Source organism: Pteropus vampyrus, unplaced genomic scaffold (assembly GCF_000151845.1).
Source record: "Pteropus vampyrus isolate Shadow unplaced genomic scaffold, Pvam_2.0 Scaffold85, whole genome shotgun sequence".
NCBI lineage: Eukaryota > Metazoa > Chordata > Mammalia > Chiroptera > Pteropodidae > Pteropus > Pteropus vampyrus.
The window spans coordinates 2,471,951-2,492,992 of NW_011888866.1; the positions used below are offsets into that span (position 1 = coordinate 2,471,951).

At 38.9% G+C, this 21,042-nt stretch overlaps 1 protein-coding gene and 1 pseudogene across 1 annotated transcript in view; one reads left to right on the forward strand and one right to left on the reverse strand.

The window, feature by feature from the left end:
* The window catches only part of TLN2 (talin 2), a 340,255-nt gene that overhangs the window by 220,077 nt on the left and 99,136 nt on the right, over window positions 1-21,042 (reverse strand). Inside the window, exon 2 of the mRNA XM_023532579.1 lies at window positions 17,916-17,986. The gene's annotated coding sequence lies outside the window, so the exon portion shown is untranslated. The remainder of the gene's footprint in view (window positions 1-17,915; window positions 17,987-21,042) is intronic.
* LOC111742077 lies at window positions 10,253-10,371 on the forward strand (annotated as a pseudogene).

The following is a 21,042-nucleotide window of genomic DNA, read 5'->3' on the forward strand; positions in this document are numbered from 1 at the left end:
AACCGCAGTTTTGCTTTCCACCGTTTCAGTTTCCTGCAGTCAATTGCGGTCTCAAAATATTAAATGAAAAATAGCAGAAATAATCTGCAGGTTTTAAATTCCACACTGTTCTGAGTAGTGTGATGAAATCTCATGCCTACATGCTCCCTCCCAGCCAGGACACGAATCATCTCTCTGTCCAGTGTATCTGCACTGTGTACATTATCCATCTGCTAGTCACTTAGTAGCCATCTTGGTTATCAGATAAGTTATGAGAAAGAGGGGGGAAGAAGTCTACATTCACATAATAAAATAATTCTATTTTATTATTGTCGTTAATCTCTTCCTGTGCCTAATTTATAAATTAAACTTCATCATAAGTGTGTATGTATAGGAAAAAGCATAGTATATATAGGGTTTGGTACTATTCACAGCTTCAAGCATCCTCTGGGGGTCTTGGAAAGTATCCCCCATGGGTAAGGTGGGGATTACTATGCAAACATTTCTACATAATACAAAATAATCACAGCAATGACAGAACTGATATTGATTAAAGCAATTCAGTGGATGTCATGTATTAAATACAAAAGTCAGTCCTAAAGAACGAGAAGATATTTCAAAGAATATGGCTTATTTTTAACAAAGTGATTTTCCAGTGGAAAGAAAGGGGAAAAAATCTTACAAGCAAACAGATTCATTATCTGCTGTATCTCAGGCTGCTGTGGTTTAACAACAGGGGTCCCGAACCCCTGGGCTACGGACAGGTACCAGTCTGTGGCCTATGAGGAACTGGGCCTCACAGCAGAAGGTGAGTGGCGGGCCAGCGAGCGAAGCTTCATCTGTATTTGCAGCCGCTCCCCAGCACTAGCATCACTGCCTCAGCTCCACCTCGGATCATCAGGCATTAGATTCTCATAGGAGCACTAGTCTCTGGTGCCAAAAAGATTGGGATCACTTTTTTAAAAAAATCCAATCCGGTTACTAAAAGGTCTTACCATAAACACCAAAGGATGGAAGACAACCAGATCAGCAATGTGTTTTAAGAACTTCTTGGCATTCACTGCCATCATTTTCAAGGATAAAAACAAAGGGTAATCATGCAGCCACTTTGTCTAAGGAAAGCCTAAGCGTCCAACAGGGACCGAGGAGAAAGCATGGAAAACAACAATTCCTAGCGGCAGCAGACCATGACATCGACCACGTTATACAGAATATTGATTCACAATCAAAAAATGAAGAAAGATTGAAAAAAATAATCAGCATTTCCCAGCACTCTGACAAAAGGAACTCAAATCCCGGCTTTGCTACTCATTAGCTCTGTGACCATGGGTTAGTTGTTCACATTTTCTACTAGCAAGATTATGTCCTGGTGGAGAGCTCTTAGAGCGAAGGAGGATGGTCAATGTCAAGTCAACAGATACCTAATACCTACCGCTTGCATAGCACTGAGGGCTAGACTGGAGAGGGGCAGGTGGACGAGTGTGTATGTGTGTGTGTGTTTGGGGGGTGGGGGGCATGGTTAGATACAATCAAGAAGGAGGACAGGAAATTTCTACCCCAATTTGGAGTTTATCATCAAGTTGGGGAAAGGGCCTACTTTCTGGAACAGATCATGACACACTCAGATTAATAGTCATTCACCATTGACATCTTTGCTAACATTGACTAAGTACAGGCACTAGTTAAGTCTCTTCAAAATGCTGCCTCATTTAATCCTCCCAAAAATCATGTGAGGCAGGCATTGTTCATCTCCATTTTATAGATTATTAAACTGTTGGAGGAAAGTTCTGCAAGTTGCTCCTAACCACGTGGCTAGTAAGCGATAGAGCTGGGAATCCAACACAGTTCTGTTCAGCTCCAAAGCTGCTGCTTAGCTACTAGTGTCAAAACTCTCCAGAGCCTTCAGAAACTCAAGACTGATCCCTCTGGTCAGTGAGAGCCTGGAAGGCTTCCTGCAGGAAGGAGAGAGACGAGAGAGTCTAGAGAAACTGAAGAGAAAGAGGCAAGAGCATTACAAGACAAAGAGAGGCCTTCACACTTGAGTGGGATGTGCACAAATAAAGTCATAAATGTTCACAAATCACTTCATATGCCAGGCTCTAGTGACACAGTATTGAATGAGCCGGACACAGTCCCTTGCCTTCCGGGAACTCGCTGTATACTGAGGGAGGCAGACGCCTCCAAGAGTCTGGGGAGAGCAGATTTCCAAGCACAATGTACCTCTGAGACTCTGGCACAACTTGTGACCCCACCATTTGCACCTGAGCCTAAAACAGAACAAGATGTTTCTCTTTACCAGACGGCATGGCACTGCCATAAGTCAATAGTACAAGTTGGTTTTGAATTCCTGCACTTCATCGACTTTGAATTTTTTCCCTCAAATTTGATGATACCTGCATTATTTCAGATTATTAGAAGACAAGGAGGTGTTATAAATATTTTAACATCATCCTATTTTAAATTGGAGAATAGACTATAAATGTGATCATAAGATGTAATCACACCCCTCCCCTTCTTGCCCCTAGCCTTCCTTTAGTCATTAGGTGAGAAAGAGTAAGTAAGGTAGATGCCAGCAAGAGGTATTAGAAGGGGTACCATGGTGGCCCCAAACAAAAAAACAAACAAACAAACAAAAAACTAAAAGGAACTCCATGGTATTAAAATGGAATTTGAAGTATTGGTGTGAATTTATGGTTTTCAAGAGGGATGGGTAGACAGACAGACATCCATACAAACATAACTGTCTGTGTTTACCAGTAGTAATATATGTGAATATACAAAGTCAATCTTCATTATTTACAGATTCCATGTGTGCAAATTCACGTACTAAAATTTATTTATAACCACAAAATTAATACTCATAGTGCTTTCCCAGATTTTTTTCCTGGTTATTTGTGAATACATGCAGAGTGGCGAAAGATTTCAGTCACCTGATATACACGTGTCCAGCTGAGGTCCAAGACAACGATGTTTTGCCTTTTTGTTTCAGCTCTGACTATAAACAAGTGCCCTTTTTGTAGTCTACTTAGTGTCATGATTTCATCATTTTTGTGTTTTCTGGGGGGAATTTAGCTGTCTAAAATGGTCCCAAGCACAGAGTTGTCTAGTGTTCCTAAGCACAGGAAGGCTGTGATGTGCCTTATGGAGAAAACAAGCACGTTGTTAGATAAGCTTCATTCGGGCGTGAGTTATTGTGCTGTTGGCCATTGAGTTCAATGTTAATGAGCAATATATATTAAATAGGGTGTCTTTAAACAGAAATGCACATTTTTTTTTTTAAAGGATGCATAAAAGAGCCATAAGTATGACAAGGAAGGACACGCAGGAGGAGCATTCCTCACTACTAACTCTTCACCCACACCTAAAGCAAAATAACCTCCCATGCCGCCCCTTGCAAACCCACAAAACTTCCAGCCTACTGCAGGGCCTCTGTCCTCTCCCACACAGCCACAGTCCCTGCAAGAGCTCTCTACACTGACAGACCTCTAATTACTCACTTTGTTCCTCATTTGGCTTCTGCCCAGCACTGCCAAGGTTACTCATGTCCTTTCTAGTCCTTGCCTGTCCACGCAGCACTGGACAGCAGTAGCCACCCTAGTGGACTCACTCAATCTGTCTGACCCCTCCTTCTCAGCCTCCACCACAGGCTCTCTTCCTTGCTTAAACCTCATGGTCCTTGAGTTCTCTCCCAGTCCATCTTCTCTTCCTCCTCCATACGCTTACCTGGTGGATCTCACCTGCTCTCAGGATCTGCATTCACTAGATTTGCAGACAAAAGCCAGGCCTATCCCCTGTGCTCCCTATCTAAGTCTACACCATATCTCCTGAAGATCTTCCACAAGCATATCAAATTCATCTTATTCAAAAATGAACTCATCCTTTCTTCCCTGCAACCGCCCCTCCCAAACCTGCTCCCCTTCCTGAGTTCATCTCAGTGGCACCAACATCCATCCACCCAACTGCTAACCAGAAGTGGGAGAATCATCTTGACATGAGCCTCTCCTGAATTCCCAGGTTCTAACAACTTTAACTCATAAGTATCTCTCAAATCTGTCCTCTTCTCCTACTCTAGGATACCATAGTCTCCTGCCCAAATTACTGCAACAGCTCCACAGTAGGGCTCCCCACATCTATTCTCACTGCCCGTAGATACACACTCCACATCTCAGCCAAGAAAGGGTCTTCCTAAAGTTCACATCTGACTACATCCCACTCAGCCTAAATTCTTTAATGGATACCCACTATTCTTAGGGGGAAAAAAAAAGCCTAAATCCTTTACTTGCTACCACAAAATCTTCTTATCAACTTTCTTAAACCCTCTGTGCCAACAATAGTACAATGTTTTCCATTTCTATCTCACTGACAACAATGCTCCTAACATCCAACTGAATACCTAGCACTTTGCAGATGTTCGATAAATGTCTGTAGAATAAATAAATGAGTCGATTAGATGGAGGGTAGATCAACTTAATATTTAACATAAACTCAAATTTTCAAACATACAGAAGTATTAGAGATATGACTCGAATCCTTGGCAAAGGCTTAACAAAAATGTCAGAGATCCACGCAGAATTATTAGCAGCTTAAGGTTAAAGACCTTGAGGTTAGATACTAAAGAGAAAGAAGGAAAATATACTTGCTCACAGTCATGCAGGCAGTGGTTCTGTCACATGCCACAGCATGACTCGATTCCACCATATTTAATGTATGGGGTCCATTGCCCATAAGTAGGATAGTGGACCTACCCAGAAACACATACACACAGGAGCAGGGGCCAGGGGGAGTCAGCTATGCTCCACATAGGGGTCAAACAAACCCTAGGGAATAAGGACCAAATTATAGGTAAAAACTAAACAGGGAACACCTATAGAAGCTCACCTGGCACATAACGATCTGGAAGGATCTTTCGAACCTTTTATTATTCCTTACATTTTCCCTAAAACTTCACTAAGTTACTGCCATTCTGGAGGCCTGCTGAATATAGGCCAAAATGCTCCCAATGACTGTCACCCATTTTACTTTAGGTAGCACTGGAAAGTCAAAGAAGAGATGGAGTCAAGAAAAAAATATGCAAAGGCAATGGGATTAAGGCCATTTTAGCTTAAAACCATCACTGAAATGGAATCAGTAATCTAATTAGGAAGGAGGGGTGACGAGGGCAGGCTGCCATCAGCCGTTCAAGCCTCAGAAGGAGGTCTTGATGTCTGGATGACAAATAAAAAGCTACTATGACTTCTGTGACCCCATGACAGCACTGTAGCCTATTAAGCATTAAGAGAAATCTTTTCCTCGGAGGGAAGAGAAAGTATAAGAGGAACTCAAGGATGTTTGAAGGGCAAGAGAAAGTCTGCGCGCGCGCGCACACGCACACGCACACACACGCGCGCACACACACACACACACACACACACACACAGAAGCAATCTCCAAGGGATCCAGGACCATGGGCGAGAAAGCTACTGCTGTGAAAAAAACACAAGTAGCCTAAACACATGGAAAACTTGTCAGAACATGAGAAAAGGATGGAGAACCCTCCAGTCACTGATGGCGGTGCTACCATACCAACAGTAGTCACAGCCCACCACGGAGCACTGGCTACGTGCCTGGCCTGTGCTGAGCATCATCTTAAGACAAAGGCTACGATGCAGGGACTGTTAACTCCTTTCTATTTAGGAAAAGACAGAGGTACAGAAATATAAATTTTGCCAAAATTTATAAATCTGGTAAGTGGTGGGATTAGGACTTGCTCAGTTTCAAAATCAATGAACTTCTGTTTGAAGTACCACTTCCAGTTACTCACTTGTGAATGACTGTGCCTATCCAGACAGAAAGGGAATGTCCACTGAAACACTCCTAGAAGAATCTGATAGTGAGGAAATTAGCTGAAATTAGCTGGCAATGTCACGGTGAACAAACGCTTTATCGCCGACTTTACACTTCAATTAGCACGATAAATGCTTAACTAATGAATGATCAGAAAAATATTTTGACTTTCCAGTCTTTGTGGGGAAAATATGTTTTCTAGGTCTGGATTCCACCATCGATGAACTTTTTATTGTTAAACCACAGGGATTCCTTTCTTAGTATTACAATAATCCAAATTTTAAAAAAAGATCTTTTTGAAATCACAAATGTTGACTTACTAGGTTCCCTAAGTCATCAGTGACACTACTAACTAATACTAGGTAACTAGTAACACTGGCGTTACACCAATTATTGTCACTATACAAGTCTATTGAAATGTATCACATGTATCTAAGGAAGGGAAATTCTGATATTCTGTTATTCAAATGTGGAGCTGTGGTAGCATGCATATATGAAGCAGTATTTACTAAAACTGGAAACTGAGGCAAACGCAGTGAGTTCGCTCACTTGTAGCATGGAAAGGCTGGAGAGCTAAACATTACATACTGTCCAGTCAACTTTGTTGCTATGGTGCCCCATGTGACTTAAACTTTACCAATGAGACAGGCTCAAAGGGGACTGTGAATTGGAACCAAGTGGCAGTGGGTGGAGGTGGGGGTGTGGGGGCAGAGTGCCTGGGCATCCAGGAGAAGCAATTTCTCTTCACAGGAGGAGTAGTGGGGGAGCTAACAGCTCAAGTATTTGCTTCCTAATTCAATAGCTTACCACAGCAGCTTTCACAATTCTGGTAAGAGAAAATGGTTGTGGGGGTGGGGGTCTCCTGGAGGCTCAGCCAGTAGCCTACTCTTTCAAACATCCTAAGGATTCTGGAAGCTCTCACCCCCTGGATTAAATCTACTTCAGCTTTAACTCCCTCGAGCAGATTTTGTATCTAATACAGGAAATGTGAGCAATAACAAGAAGCTCATCACTTTTACTAGTTTATTAAATTCATAAAATATTAGGTATAAAGTATTTAAGCCACAAAAGACAAAGAAACAAACTCAATTTATTTTAATTATATTTTGGTATAATATCATTTGGGCTAGGGTAATTCATATAAACTATAGCATCACACAATTTTATAAACCTAAACCTACACTATAATTTACCTCATTCATAAACATGAGATAACTTGACCTACTTTCTAATGTATTCAGCTCTTTCTTGTCTGCGTGAAATCTGCAGTGACATTTTAAAAGTTGCTTTAATAATTTCCGTTTTATGAAAATGCATTTTTCATTGATATCATCTTTGATTTTCCTCTCATAAACAAAATACTGTTTTTTCAACAGTTAGCCTGCAAACGTAGAAAACAAGATGTACAAGCCAGCTGATATAAAAGGTTTGCCGTTCAAATGAGGCTCAATACTGAGTTTCCTGATGGGGGATGAGGGTGAGAGGAAGAGGAGGAGGCAGAAAAGAATGAGACAATTTGCCCAAGTTCACAGTGTAAGATGGTGGGTTTGGCTCTCTATTTGTGTATAACTTGTTGAAAATTATAGAGCACCATTTATAGAAATATAAATTCCCTGTATACTTGAAACTAATTTAAATAAATTTAAATATATGTATATATAAATTCCACACCAAATAATATAATGCTTCCCTTATATGCTTTCCAATAATTCTCCAATCTCAGGTAGTAAAGACAAAAAAAGAAGAAATTCACTTCTATTACCATAGCCACCTTCGACTGTATCTACATGGCCATTAAGAGCCTCTTGAAGGTGGGCTCCTTCCCTCTGACAAAGCCCTTTTTAAATCACTGTCGATAATCCTTTTGAGCGCGTCTTTCCTGTGTTCAAGGATTTTCTGTGGCTCCCAAAAGCCCAGAGCAGAGTTTGGCAAACTAAGGGCCACAGGCTAAGAATGATGTTTACATTTTTAAATCATTGAGGAGAAAGTAATCAAAAAGATTATATTTCATAAATGAAAATTAGAAAACTCAAATTTCAGTGTCCATAAATCTAGTTTTAGTAGGAAACACAGCAATATATTCATTTATTTATAAATTGTCTATGGCTGCTTTTTGCTCTCTAACAGCAGAGTTGAGTAGTTGCAACACAGATGGAAGCCTAAAAATATTCACAATCTGGTCCTTTACCGGAAAAGATTTCTGACTCCTGGCCTGGAGTGTGAAATCCACAGCCCTTGGCCTGACAATGCAGGTCATGGAAACCTGGATCTAACCAACCTTCCTAAGCCCTATTTTATTCCACTTGAAGACATAACGTCTACTCCACTGAAATGCTCTTCTCCCCTCTCTCACTCTCCCTTTCCCTTTCCTGCTCCAAAGCTCTGTTCCATCTCAACAGCTGGCAGACATCCTTCTTTCTCTTCACAAAAGGAGTCATATCATACATACATTTAACTTTCATGAGGTTAAAAAATGATTTTAAGAGTGCCCAAGGCTATTCTCTACAGCACTATTTCTAATACTAAAAGATGGAAAACATCCAAATGTCTACCAAAAGGGCAGGCTGAATAAGTTCAAGCAAATCCTCACAGTGGAGGATGATGCAGCTGTGTCACGGGATGAGGATTACCTCTACCCACCACTATGAAAGGAGCCAGGAGAGAGTAAGTGAAAAAAGCAAAGTAGAAGGATGTACGTAAGCATACTATTGTTTCCCTAAGAAGGCAAGGAGATATAAATATGAAAGCACACTCACATTTGCTTACGTATTTAAAAAAGGGTTCAAGGATAAACCATATATTTTTTTCAATTGCTACATATGGGGAGGGAGGAAACAGGATAGAGAGGGGACTAGGGTAAAAGCAAAATGCTCTGATATGCCTTATATTATAGAGGAGGCTTTGAAACTTTGGCAATATTGTGCAAAATTATTTAAATTGAAAGTGGGAATCTCTGAAAACAGAAAATAAAATGAAACCAATGAACCTAACTATGTATACAGTTGGTGGCACAATCACAGAGAAGAACTATACCAAATATTTTTAAAACAGTTGTGTTTCTGTAACCAGAGATAACGCAGATAACAGAAAGAAAAAAGAGTATAATCAAACTGAGATTCTGGGTGGATGAAAGAATACAGACAAAGCTGGTGAAGTAAAAACCCAGTACCATATACCTGAACTTCACTTGGAAGTATTAGTATAAACTAATGATCAGTTTTCTCTCTCTCTCCACACACACACACACACACACACACACACACACACACACGAGCATATATACACATATTCCCTAGTTTGGTGCACTGATAAGAAACAATGATAAATTAAGTAGCAATAAACATTCCTAATTTCTACATTGTGCCTTCTAAATACTCAAAAGGAACCAGGGCCCCTTAAAGGAGTGGTGACTCTAAGTCTGGAGTAAAAAATGTATAAGTCTGTAATATGTTGGTGTATCACAAAGAAAAATACAAAGGTACAAGTCATGTCAAAAGGACTCAGGAATTAGTGTCCACTGGTCAACCTAAATTAGTTTCCACTGGTAAATATGGGAAAATATGAGTAGCAATAAGAATATTAAATTGCTACGCATCAATTACATTTACACTGAAAAAAGAAACAAGCCAAAAAATAAATTAGTAAAACCTCAGTGATCACTTTAGAAGACACTGCTAGAGAACTTTTTGTTTTGAAAATAAAGGGAAAGTAACAAACACTTATCCTGACTTTCCTATTTGAAGCTCAGGGTAAATAAATAGTTGAGGTAAATTTACTTTCATGTAAGTATTATTGTATATAAATAAGGAATGAGAGAACTGGAATATCACTATTTTGCAGTCACTAATGAATTAAAGAATATAGGCAACAGTCATCAATGACCAGTAATATTGCAGAGACCACCACTCACTATGTATTTCTTAATGAAAATAAACAGCTTGCCTACGATGTATATAGTTTTGGGGCAGAGAGGGGCAGGGGACACAAAAAACCTAGATCTGAATCTGACTAAAACTTGAGTTTTAACTAACAGATCATAGAAAGCACAAGAAACAGAGGAACATGTCAAAAGTCACCAAAAAGCAATCTTGAGAATCCAGACTGTAAAACTGTAGCACAGTTTCTCAACCTCAGCACTACTGGCATTTGGGACAGGTAACCCTTTATTATGCAGGGCTATCCTGTGTATTGTAGGACAGCACTCTTGAGCAGCCACCTTTGATGTCTACCTACTACCTAACACACTGCCAGTAGTGTTCTCCAGTTGTGACAACAAAAAATGTCTCCAGACATTGCCAAATGTCTCTAGATGAAGGAAGGTGATCATCTCCATTTGAGAATCTCTGCTCTAAAAGGACAAACAACCTAGTTTCTTCAAAAAACAAATCACAAGGTAGGGATGTGGGTGAGAATGATGGAAGGGGAACCTACAGATTAAAAGGAAATTAGAGTCTACCGCCTTGCCACCCTGAACAAGCCCAATCCTGTCTGATCTCGGAAACTAAGCAGGGTCGGGCCTGGTTAGTACTTGGATGGGAGATCACCTTGGAAGACCAGGTGCTGTAGTCGGAAAAAATAAAAAATAAGGGATTGTAAACTGACAAGGTCCTTGTAATCTGTGAGGTCAATCAAGGTTGCCTCGCCTAAAAAAAAAAAAAAAAAAGTAAATTAGAGACACATCATTCAATTACAATGTGTAAACTTTACTTGGATCCTAATTCAAAGGAACTTAAAAAAATACCATAAAACAATTGAGGAAATTTGAACAGTAATTTGATATTTAATGATATTAAAGAAGTATTGGTAATTTTTGGTTTTGGTGTGATAAGGAATAATAGATAAGTTTTTTTAAATCTTACCTTTTAGAAAAACAAATTGAAATACTGACAGAGGAAAAATAAAATAGCAAAGATGTACTTCAAAGTAATTGGTGGGAGAAAGAAGGGTATAAATGAAATAAGACTGGTTAAGAATTAATCCTTATTGAACCTGGGTGATGAGCACACAGCTCACTAGACAATTCCCTTCACTTGTGGATATGTTTGAAAGTCTCCATAATAAAAAAGTATGTATAAATCATACTTTTTTCTGGCAGGCAGTTTCTCTCCCATTCCTCTCAGTGATCTTGGAAGTCTCAGAATGACCATGGGGGGAATGTAAGAATTTACAGTTCTCTGGGCTTGCTCAGTTTCTAAGTACCTCTTGGGGTCCTATCTGGATGCTGAGAACACTTCTATTGTTTACAACATGATACTTAAACACGGGAGCTAACTACTTAGCAGCAAGCTATTTCAAAGCTGGGAGAAAAGCCCGTTGTACCAATCTGACAGGGAGACAGGATAACCCATGTCTAATGTGACACCTTCCCAAGGGATGTTCAAAGGTAATTTTGCCTGTAAGGGATTTCTGCTCTAAGCTCTTAATTTAGAAGTTCACTCCCGAGTAAGGTATGAAAATGTACTCATCCTGGAAGGAACCTGAGTCCCTGCTAGCCCTAAACAGCCCATTTCAGACTTTCACTGTCGGTAATAGGAAACAAACTTCTATCTTGTTTAACCCACTGTGGTTTACAGTCTTATCCACTATAAGCAGCAAAACTTACATCAACTAATCCCAAAATAAATGCTACTTTCGAGCATCACGTTAGAAACATCCCCTTCTTCCTCTGAACTGACTCCGTTCTGCTCATTTGTCATAGACATGTCTGTACTGTGGTCTTTCTGGAAATGTGTAGACAAAACAGAACAAGGTCCATGTCATATCCTCCAGTGCCAGTTTTTTTTTTTTTCCTGTGCTTCCTCTGAATCCAAATTTCTGAAAAGAGTGGCCAACAGAGACAAGAGCCTCACTTTCACACAGCTCATCTCCTGTGCCTGTATCAAATTTCCCAAAGGGACAGCAGAATAAACTGAGCGTCCTGGACAACACGGACGCCTGGAGCTAAAGTTCTCCTGCAGGGGAGATTGAGTCATTCTTTACTCCTTAGAGGTAAATAAATGGAAGAATATATAATGTATTTGGGGAACATTTAGGATCTGGTAATAAAAAAGCCTTTTTAAACTTTATTTTCTTCTCTTGAAGGGTTGGGTTCTATCCCGGTCTTCTAGAAGCCACATTTATAGGTGTGCGATAAAACTTTGACCAAGATTGAAACTGTCCTAACAGATTTGTCCATCTCAGATACGTTTGGCCCAAGTGTCATTGGAATTGTATAACTGTGACAATTAGTGATGTTTATATAATGGAATAAAAAATATCTCACACAGATTACTTTTCTACTCAGCACTCTTTCCTATCCTTGCAATCAATTAATATAAAATTAAAAATTGCCAAGTCAGAATTAATCATTGTAAGATGATAGTAGGGTATTGCTTATCATTTCATTTAAATGTGAGAAATTACCCTTAGTCACCACTGCAACAAGGTAAATACTGACCCCTCTCTATTAAGTCCAACTTCCCTAAGGCCAGATCTTGCTTCCCTAAGTGAGGCCCATTCTGAAGATTTCCCTTTCATCAATACTTACTTGGGTGAACAGACATAAATAGGTCAGATGTTTGAAGACTAAGCAGTATTTGCACTGAGGCAGTGCATGTGAATGCTGTCACCTTGACCTAACAGAGGTAACGAGGAGGAACTCCATCCACAGCCACCAACTCAATGATAGCATATTCATGGAGAGACCGCTGGTTCCACTGCAAAAACTTCACCTGGGGTCTGCATAGTGAGGAGGGAGCAGCCGGGAGAGGGAAGAACACCAATATTGTGTGAGGGACCCACATGCCCAGGTCACCTGCCATCCACCTGGTCACTATTATAATAGTAATGTGCTGAATACAGTTATACCAGAAGATTTATGCAGACCACTGTGTTCATGAGAGAAATGAAGTGTTAAAAGTAAAACTTTACTGTTTTACTTGTTTACTTTTTCCAACCTTCTAAAATAATTATCAAAACACACTCTATACTAAGATAATCAAATGTGCCTGACTCACACACATACTTCGGGAATCTAAGAAAATACCTAGATCAACAACCACCATTGACAAAGCACCTTTCCAACTTACCAGCAGGGCTGAGTAAGCAGACCTATTTCTCACTCCAAATTCACAAAAGGAACATTAAGTGGGTAAGGATACTGCTGCTGCCAGTCACAGAATTCTATAAAATGAGCTCCTGGCCACATGGCGCAGCCACAGCAAGGATGAGGCTGGGAATCAAGCAGAGCTGGTTGTCCTAGGGCAGCAGCAGTTTTCTGGAGGAGGATGGAAGTCTGTTGAGAAAAATGTGTAAGACCTTCTGGAGACAGAAGTCTTTTATGACCTATGAGACCATAGTTGACACCATGCCCCCAGCCCACACCGGGATCTAAGAAGCACTTCCCAGTAGAGGCCTTGGAGGCCTCTCATATAGATCTCAACGTTTGGTGTACAAAATGTCAACAACAACATCTGTTCCATGGGGCTGGTGTGCAAATTTCAACAGACACCAGCCCTTAAGTACAGAGGTGCCTAACATATCAGGTCCTCAGTAAATGATGGGTAATTTCAAAGATCAGGCTGCTGTCCCTCAGAGACATCAGAGCCTGAAGCTATTCTTCCAACAGTAGTAACAAGCTTTTCCTGGCCATCAGCACTTGCTTAGAGACAGACGGCACACATTCAGATCAAATTATTCTGGCTGAAGGTAGAGGATAGGGGACTGTGGGGGTGAGAACTTCAAAAATAAAGCACATTCCTAGGAAACATGGGAAGACAGTTTAGGAGAACTTGAGGCTGTATTCAAGACACCTGGTGTCCTGTGAAAAGAAGAATCCATTCCAACATGCTCCACGGAGAGGCTAAAGTGTGAGGATATCAGGCTCAGAGAGGAAGGAATGTAATCCCACCACACAATTTGGCTGCCAGGTGAACTGTAGCTACCTAATTGTAACAGATTAAATGCTGCTTCTTGGTTTTAACATTCAAAATCAAGTTATAGATAAATTATGGAAGCTCTTACTGAGTTAAAGTACAGAATGTAAATATTACTGACTATGCATATATAAAACTAATGGTACAGCTGCCCAAAATGGAGAGGATGGCAGACAAGAAATAGTGTTTCTAGGACACAGAACAAGAGGAGGCTGCATATGTCATCTGAGGGACAAACGAAAGGAGTAAAAGCATGAGTCCGTGTTGGGAGGAAGGAATTCGAGGATGGTCAGAGCTAGCTAATCAGCGATCACAACCAGGTATCGAGACATCGCCCTTAAAACCAATAAAGTGAAAAACGGTGATGCAAGAGTATTTATACATGCGGAAATCCCCACAAAAGCAACAAAGATGACCTACAGGAAAAAAAAAAGGTAGTTGCTTTGAGAAGCAAGACTAAGTGAAGGAGGTAGGGTAACACATGTTGCTTTTCATTATAAGCTGTTCTGTAATGTTTTCTATTTTTAGCCATTTGCATATATTACTTTGACTGAAATTTTTTAAAATAGAAGATCCTCTATAAAACCATTATTTAGATCATAGCAGTAGGATTCTACTCAACTTTTTACTAGGCCTCATGGTGGTGCATTGAGACCATTGTAGCTGACCTTACGGTGTGTTTAATCTTTTAATCTTAGTAAAGTCCCATTTAAACTCTACAAGTACACTAGTCATTTCATGGTTCTAGAAAGCTGTCCGATTCTGATTTGTTGTAAACAGAAGAGAATGGCTTTGATGATCATTCTAGGTCTTCAGAAAATGAGACTTCATGACCAAAAAAAAAAAAAGAAGATTTTTAAAGATTCACACTCCATAGTAGAATAGTTAAATGCAGGCACAAGTATTCCAGAGCCTTTGAGTCCATGAAATCCAATCAATTCTTAAACAAGGCTCAAATCTTGAGTTCTTTAGAAGGGCGTCTTAGCATTAAAAGAAATTAACTGATAAGCATAATTAGCCAAAAAGCTTAAAGACACAACACATTCTACAATACCCGGAGATTAGTAAATTCAGTTCTGAAAAAAAATCTGGAAATTGCTGTTGTTCTGAAACATTTACTAAGCACAGGCAGCAGAGAAAAGACCCCAGCATACGTCCTGGAACCTTGATCAAGGAGATGATAGTAATTAGGGCTCCCAGCCACCCAGGGAGCCAGCAGTGAGGGGCACGTGGCTGTGCCTAGTCAACCAACAGAGTAATCCAAAGAATCCAGCTAATGGAGCATGGCAGGAAGACAAAAGTGTATAACGGATTACATTTTTAATGAAGAAAAGCATAGGAACAACTTATCTTTTACTGACGTCATTGCCTTAAATGATTGATGCAGAATGACAAATAGCTATGTAGATCCTGCTTTGAATTTTACAGATTCAATAGCCTCCCTAAACAGCAGTGGGAACTAAAAATTCCCAGAGAGCCAAAAACAATGTTTTTCATTTAAAATTGTTTTTTAAATATTTTCTTTACAAGCCTGCAGGGAAAATGGAGATAAGTTCAGAATATTGCATTTATTCTCAAATCTGGAATACACTATGAGTCATTAAGTAAAATTCGAAACAAATCATTTATCATATGCCCCCATCCTCATCTACTCATTCACACATACACACACGCACACACACACACACACACACAGTCATAGACAGACCCGTAACACTTTAAAGCATCATGTTTATTCCCCTGAAGTATGACTGTCTCAAATTTTTAATTGTTCATCCCTACAAGATCTCACTCAGCATGATCTGGCCTTTTGAAAGGCTCAGAATATGACTGATTGATTACAGTGTTCATTCATTAAATTTTATTCAGACTTGGGCTGGCCCACATCCCTTAAAGCAATTCTCTTTCCTCTGGTTTATGTCAAAACAAAAGCTTCTGCTAGCATTTATTCATGGCTTTAGACACTTTTGGAAATGTTAAGACTTCAGGTAATCTCTCATATTCCTATATTTTTTAAGACAAATATTTCTGTTGTTGTTTGATATAGCTTCTTCCTAAAAAAAAGAGCAGTGAAATAAATAACCTGCGGGTTGGAGCAATCCAACTGAAGCATATAAATCAGGCAGTTAACCTAGAGTTGATTGACAGAGGGAAAACAACCAGATAAGTCTGTCAAATTTGTATTTCCCAGAATACAAGCAAGTTAAAACAAACAAAAGCCAGAAATCACCCAGGGAGGATGTCTACAGCACTGAACTACCATATTCCAATCAATGTAGACCATGGTATAACTTCACAGAACTTCCAGAAGCAGCCGGGATTATTTTGAAATAGGTGATATTGCTGTTCCTTCCTCACATCATTTCACTGTCCTAATAATTCAGCCCATTATTTCCTCTGTCCTCCACCTACCCTACCCCTTATAATACATCCCCATACCCCAAGAAGAAGGAAATGGTAAGTCTAGTTTCCATTCAATACAGACCCATAGCATAGGAATCCACCTGGCACACTCCTTTTAGGTCTGAAAACGTGGGAAAGGTGTGTATCTAATGTGCTTCCTGTCCATTCTGCCCAGGTCCTTCAACCAACTCAGACCATCTAGTGCCTTCTGCAGGTCCTCGAAGTACTACATCCACGCCAGGGCGCCCAGAGGATCCCAGGGCAGGAAAGTTCCTTTACTCTGCCATATATCCTGTGGATATTTGATCCCACTGCCCTCAGCTAAGAATTCTTGGCTGTGCCCTAAACGCCTACGCTCCAGTCTTACATTCCTTTGTACTTGGTATTGGCAGTGGTCTCCTGGAGTTAAACATTTAACCGGGCACACCCCTAGCTCTCAACATCCCCACACCACAGGCAGGCTCACAGATACATTTAACTTTCACATGAATGAGCCACTTTTATTTGAGTTTCCCAACAGACCAATCCCTAGCCTTCTGTTTGACCTTTAACCTCTCTTAATTTGCGCATGCTAGCTGTCATGGCATTTTCTGGAAAGAGCCAATATATAACTGGAGTATATTTCTTTCTTGCTTCAAAGGAATGATACAGTTTCAGAGGCTGAAGAGCCCTTAACAATCATACACCCCAAAATTTCCCAAGTCCTCAGGCCAGTGCTTACTTATTGATGGCTAATAGTCACCTGTCAGCAGAGAAATGAGAGTCAGGAAATGAAAAGCATTTTCATAATGCTAAATATATACAATCTAAAGACCAATTTACGATTTTAGTATTAAAATATTTCTTCTCATAAAATGATGTGAGTGGATGGTAGTTATATTTTGAAAATAAATCTTTTAATTATGGAAAATTCTAAATGCAAAATAAAATGGCATAAAATACTTAATGAGCCCTCACATACTCATCCAACTTTAATAATTACCAATTATGTTTATATATAGCCCCAAAACAGAGCAAAAATTGGTCTTGAAAAAATCTTTTTCCTATTCACATAATCTAAAAGTGTGAGAACAACTAGGCTGGACCAGCCACTACATTTAACAATAAGACCATGGAGACAAGCAGAGATTAACTAACCCATCTCTAGTTGTGTAGCTGGTCAAGAACAGAACTGATACGTCTGGTTTGCCACGATACAGGTTTTAAGAGTAAGAGCATAAACCAATCCTTTTTCATCTGTCAGACTTCAGTCGAGGCATACCCAAGATCTACAGAAGATGGCCTTTTCCCCTGCACTGGTTATCTCATACACACTTGAGATCATGCAGCCGCAACCAGGATAACCAAAGGGGAAACCAATAATCTATAACCAAAGTTTACTTTATCTCCTGCTAGAGCAACTATGTGCCATCCCTGGAGAGCTCTGGGAACCACAAAGCAGTTCCAGTGCAAAGACTACTAAAAGTTTCTACATTAATTCCTTATCCAGCACTTAAAAATATGTTTATGAAGCAAACAAATGTGAATGAATGAGAATTCATGCAATAAAGCAAAAAACCTGCTACTCACCCCCTCTTCTAGGCCACCACCATCAACCCACTAAACTATCAGGTGGAAAATCAAACTGAAATGGAAGTAATAAGACCAGGCAGGTATACTCCTGCTTCATAGAACCATGGTTGAAACCAAACAAGACAGTGTAAGTGATGTTTTAACACTTTTTAAAAATTTTTCCAATGCGGGGAGGAAGGGAGTGGCCAATTGATAAGAATGAAATTTTTTTAAAAAAAGACTCACCTAAATTCTCAGTTTATTGAGCTGATTTCCCTGAAGATATCCTGAAGCATCTGAGAAGCCTTCAGCAATACCTACAACAATAATAAAAACTATCAGAATCAAGTAATGTTATAGACGTCAGGTTTTGGAAGAAAAAAAAAAAACTCAATCTATACATTTGGTCATTTTCCCCACACTAAGCATGAAAGGAAATAACTCAGGAAACAATGAATTTCCGCTGCAATGCATGGGCTGGGAATTTTTTTTACCAACAGGGAATTGAGGTCCCAAGACACTTATTTCGAAGACCAAAATTATGTTACTGTTGGCAAAGAGGCAAAACACATTTTCTTCTCTCTGGTAGGAACGCTGAATGGCTCTGAATTTAAACAAAGACCAAATATATATATCCTCTTCCCTGCCCCCACCACTGTTTAAAACAAAAATCTCAGGAACTGCATATTCGTTTACATGAGTTCTTGTCTTGTTCGTTTTCCTACTTGGTTCCTTTAACATGTCTGTGAGTAGTACCTCTTGCTTCAACTGTTCCTACTTCATCTCTGAGGCACTGAATACTAATCACTTAACACTTTATTCCATGGATACCAAATTTAAAGCAGAGAAGCATCATCATCAATTGTAGAAATCAACAAAATTAGCCAGCCAGAGTTAATAAACAGAAGTCTGAGTGAGAACATTCATATCAATCAATGAAACAGAATAAACAACCAGATATAGAACAAAGTATCCACATGAAATAGACCAAGCACATGTAATCAGATCTTGGTAGGTACGTGAGTCTAATTAATAAATGGTGTTGCTTTGCTATTTAGAAGGAAGAAAAAATCCAGATCTCTTTCTACTGGTGGGGATAAAAACCTCAAAAAAGACTCAAATGAATACAAGAAGAAGATACAGATTAATAGTTTTATAATATAGGGATAGAAACAGCCTTTTTAAATATGACATCATAACATCAAAATCTGAAACTATAAAGAATTAAGACATTTGGCTGGCTGCATTTTTTAAGTCTCAAATATATGAATGGCAAAAACAAATTTAAAAAAGAACAAACATCATTATTTTGGTCAAAGATAAAATAAGAAACTACATGAACTATACATAAAACTTATAAAAGGTTACTATCCTTTATGATGCAAAAATGTTTTAAAAATGACTAAGGAAATTAGTTCTCCCCTCAAAATGGACAAAGCAAATTAATAAACTTTCCATAACAGAATAGCAATAAACACATGAAAAGATACTCGACTATACTACAAATAAAAAAATACAACTTTAGAAAATTCAGATTATTTTTCACCTGTCAAATTGACATCTTTACAAAAGACTGATAATAGCTAATATTATAGATATATCTCATGATGTAGCAATTACGTCAGCATGTAAAATAGTATACTCTGATTTGGCCATCCTAATTCTGAGAAGTTATTCAAAGTAGATAATTGTGTGGGCAGAAAGATGTATATCCATAGCATTGCTTATATTTATAAGGGAAAAAAATAAATGCTCTAAAGGTTCACAAATAGGACATGTGTTAAATAAACTATACAGACACTGAAAATAATGAAAGTCTATTTACTGATATGAAAAAATACCCATGATATACTTCTGAGTGAATAAAACAGGTTAAAAAACCATGCACAGCTGTGGACATGTTCCTGGATGTCCCAATAAATGTCTAGGACACTTATCAAAATAGTTATCAGAAATTTAGAGAATTTTTGATTATCAGAAGTTTAGACAATTTTTACTTTGCTTATAACTGTTAGAATTTTACGTAATAAGTATGATTTCACAAAGAAGACAATGGAGCTATTATTAAATCTTATGCTCAAGTGTAAAGTGATATACTGCACAGATTTCTACTTTCCGTCTCTGCCAGCTTTCTTCTCTTAGAGGGATTTGTATCACACATATGCTTGTAGTGAACACTGATAAGAGAGTTTCCTCGCTCATCTCTATGTCCTGTTCATTCCCCAGGGCCACTTCATCCTTGCCTTTGGGGTCCTAAGACACACCTGTATCCTTATTATAATTATTTTTATTTAAGCTAGCTCAAGTGAATTTGTTACTTGTGACCAAAGAGATCCCACGAATACAGTGCTGCTTTTTATTTTCCATCTTCTCAATCATTCCATCCCATTTGAAACCGAACAATATATCCTGTAATCATATTAATGAAGATTTACAATGTGATATAATGTTTACTACCTACAGTTGAAGAAATTGAAGGACAAAGCTCAAAGCTATCATAACAAAGGCAAAAAACTATTTCAAGAGACAAGTACATTCATTCCTGACTAATAAAAGAACTGATGAAAAAATTATTTGACTAAGAATAATAATAATAATAAAAAAAAAGGAACATACTTGTCCAGATGGGCCATTTCTATGGTTAAAATATTCTCTATTATGATATCCTTAACCACTCCACAGATTTATTTTTATTGGGTTATATTTATATACAAAAGCTTTTTTTTCTATTTGGACTATAAAATACAAAAATGTATTCCCTTAATGAGCCCATTATATTCATCTTCAGCAAATAAATTTATTCCTCTCATTGCCCTATTTTTAAAGGTTCAGAAGTTCCATGTAAAACATCAATCCTCATAATACCATAATTATAAACCTGGCAAAAAAACCATAATCCCTTGTAGATGTACAAATCCCTTTATAGGTATGTCGGATGCAAAGTACAAATCTAGTTAATCCCCCTTCGTCTCCTGGAGGTTCCCTCTCTCCCAAAAAATTTTCCTCTGGTAGATAATGGACAAGAACTATTACTCAAAAAAAACCCAACCAAACAAACAAAAAAAGAACCACTATCCAATTTCAAAGAGAAGCAATCATAGGACTTAATTAAGTATCTGTCTCCGGGTCATAACCCATACAAACCCACAGGCCACCCATTGCCAACCACTGGACTCTGTTCTGACCCCTCTTCTTCAGTGCAAGGGAATCATTCTAAATGGATATACAGGGACACAGAAAAGTTCATATTTGAGGCTGAGATGGATTAGGATTTATGAGACAAAACATTACATTTAGGGGAGGCAATAGCACAGTGGTTAAAAGTAAAGTGATTGATCCTGGTTCTACCATTTACTAGTCATTTGGCCTCAGG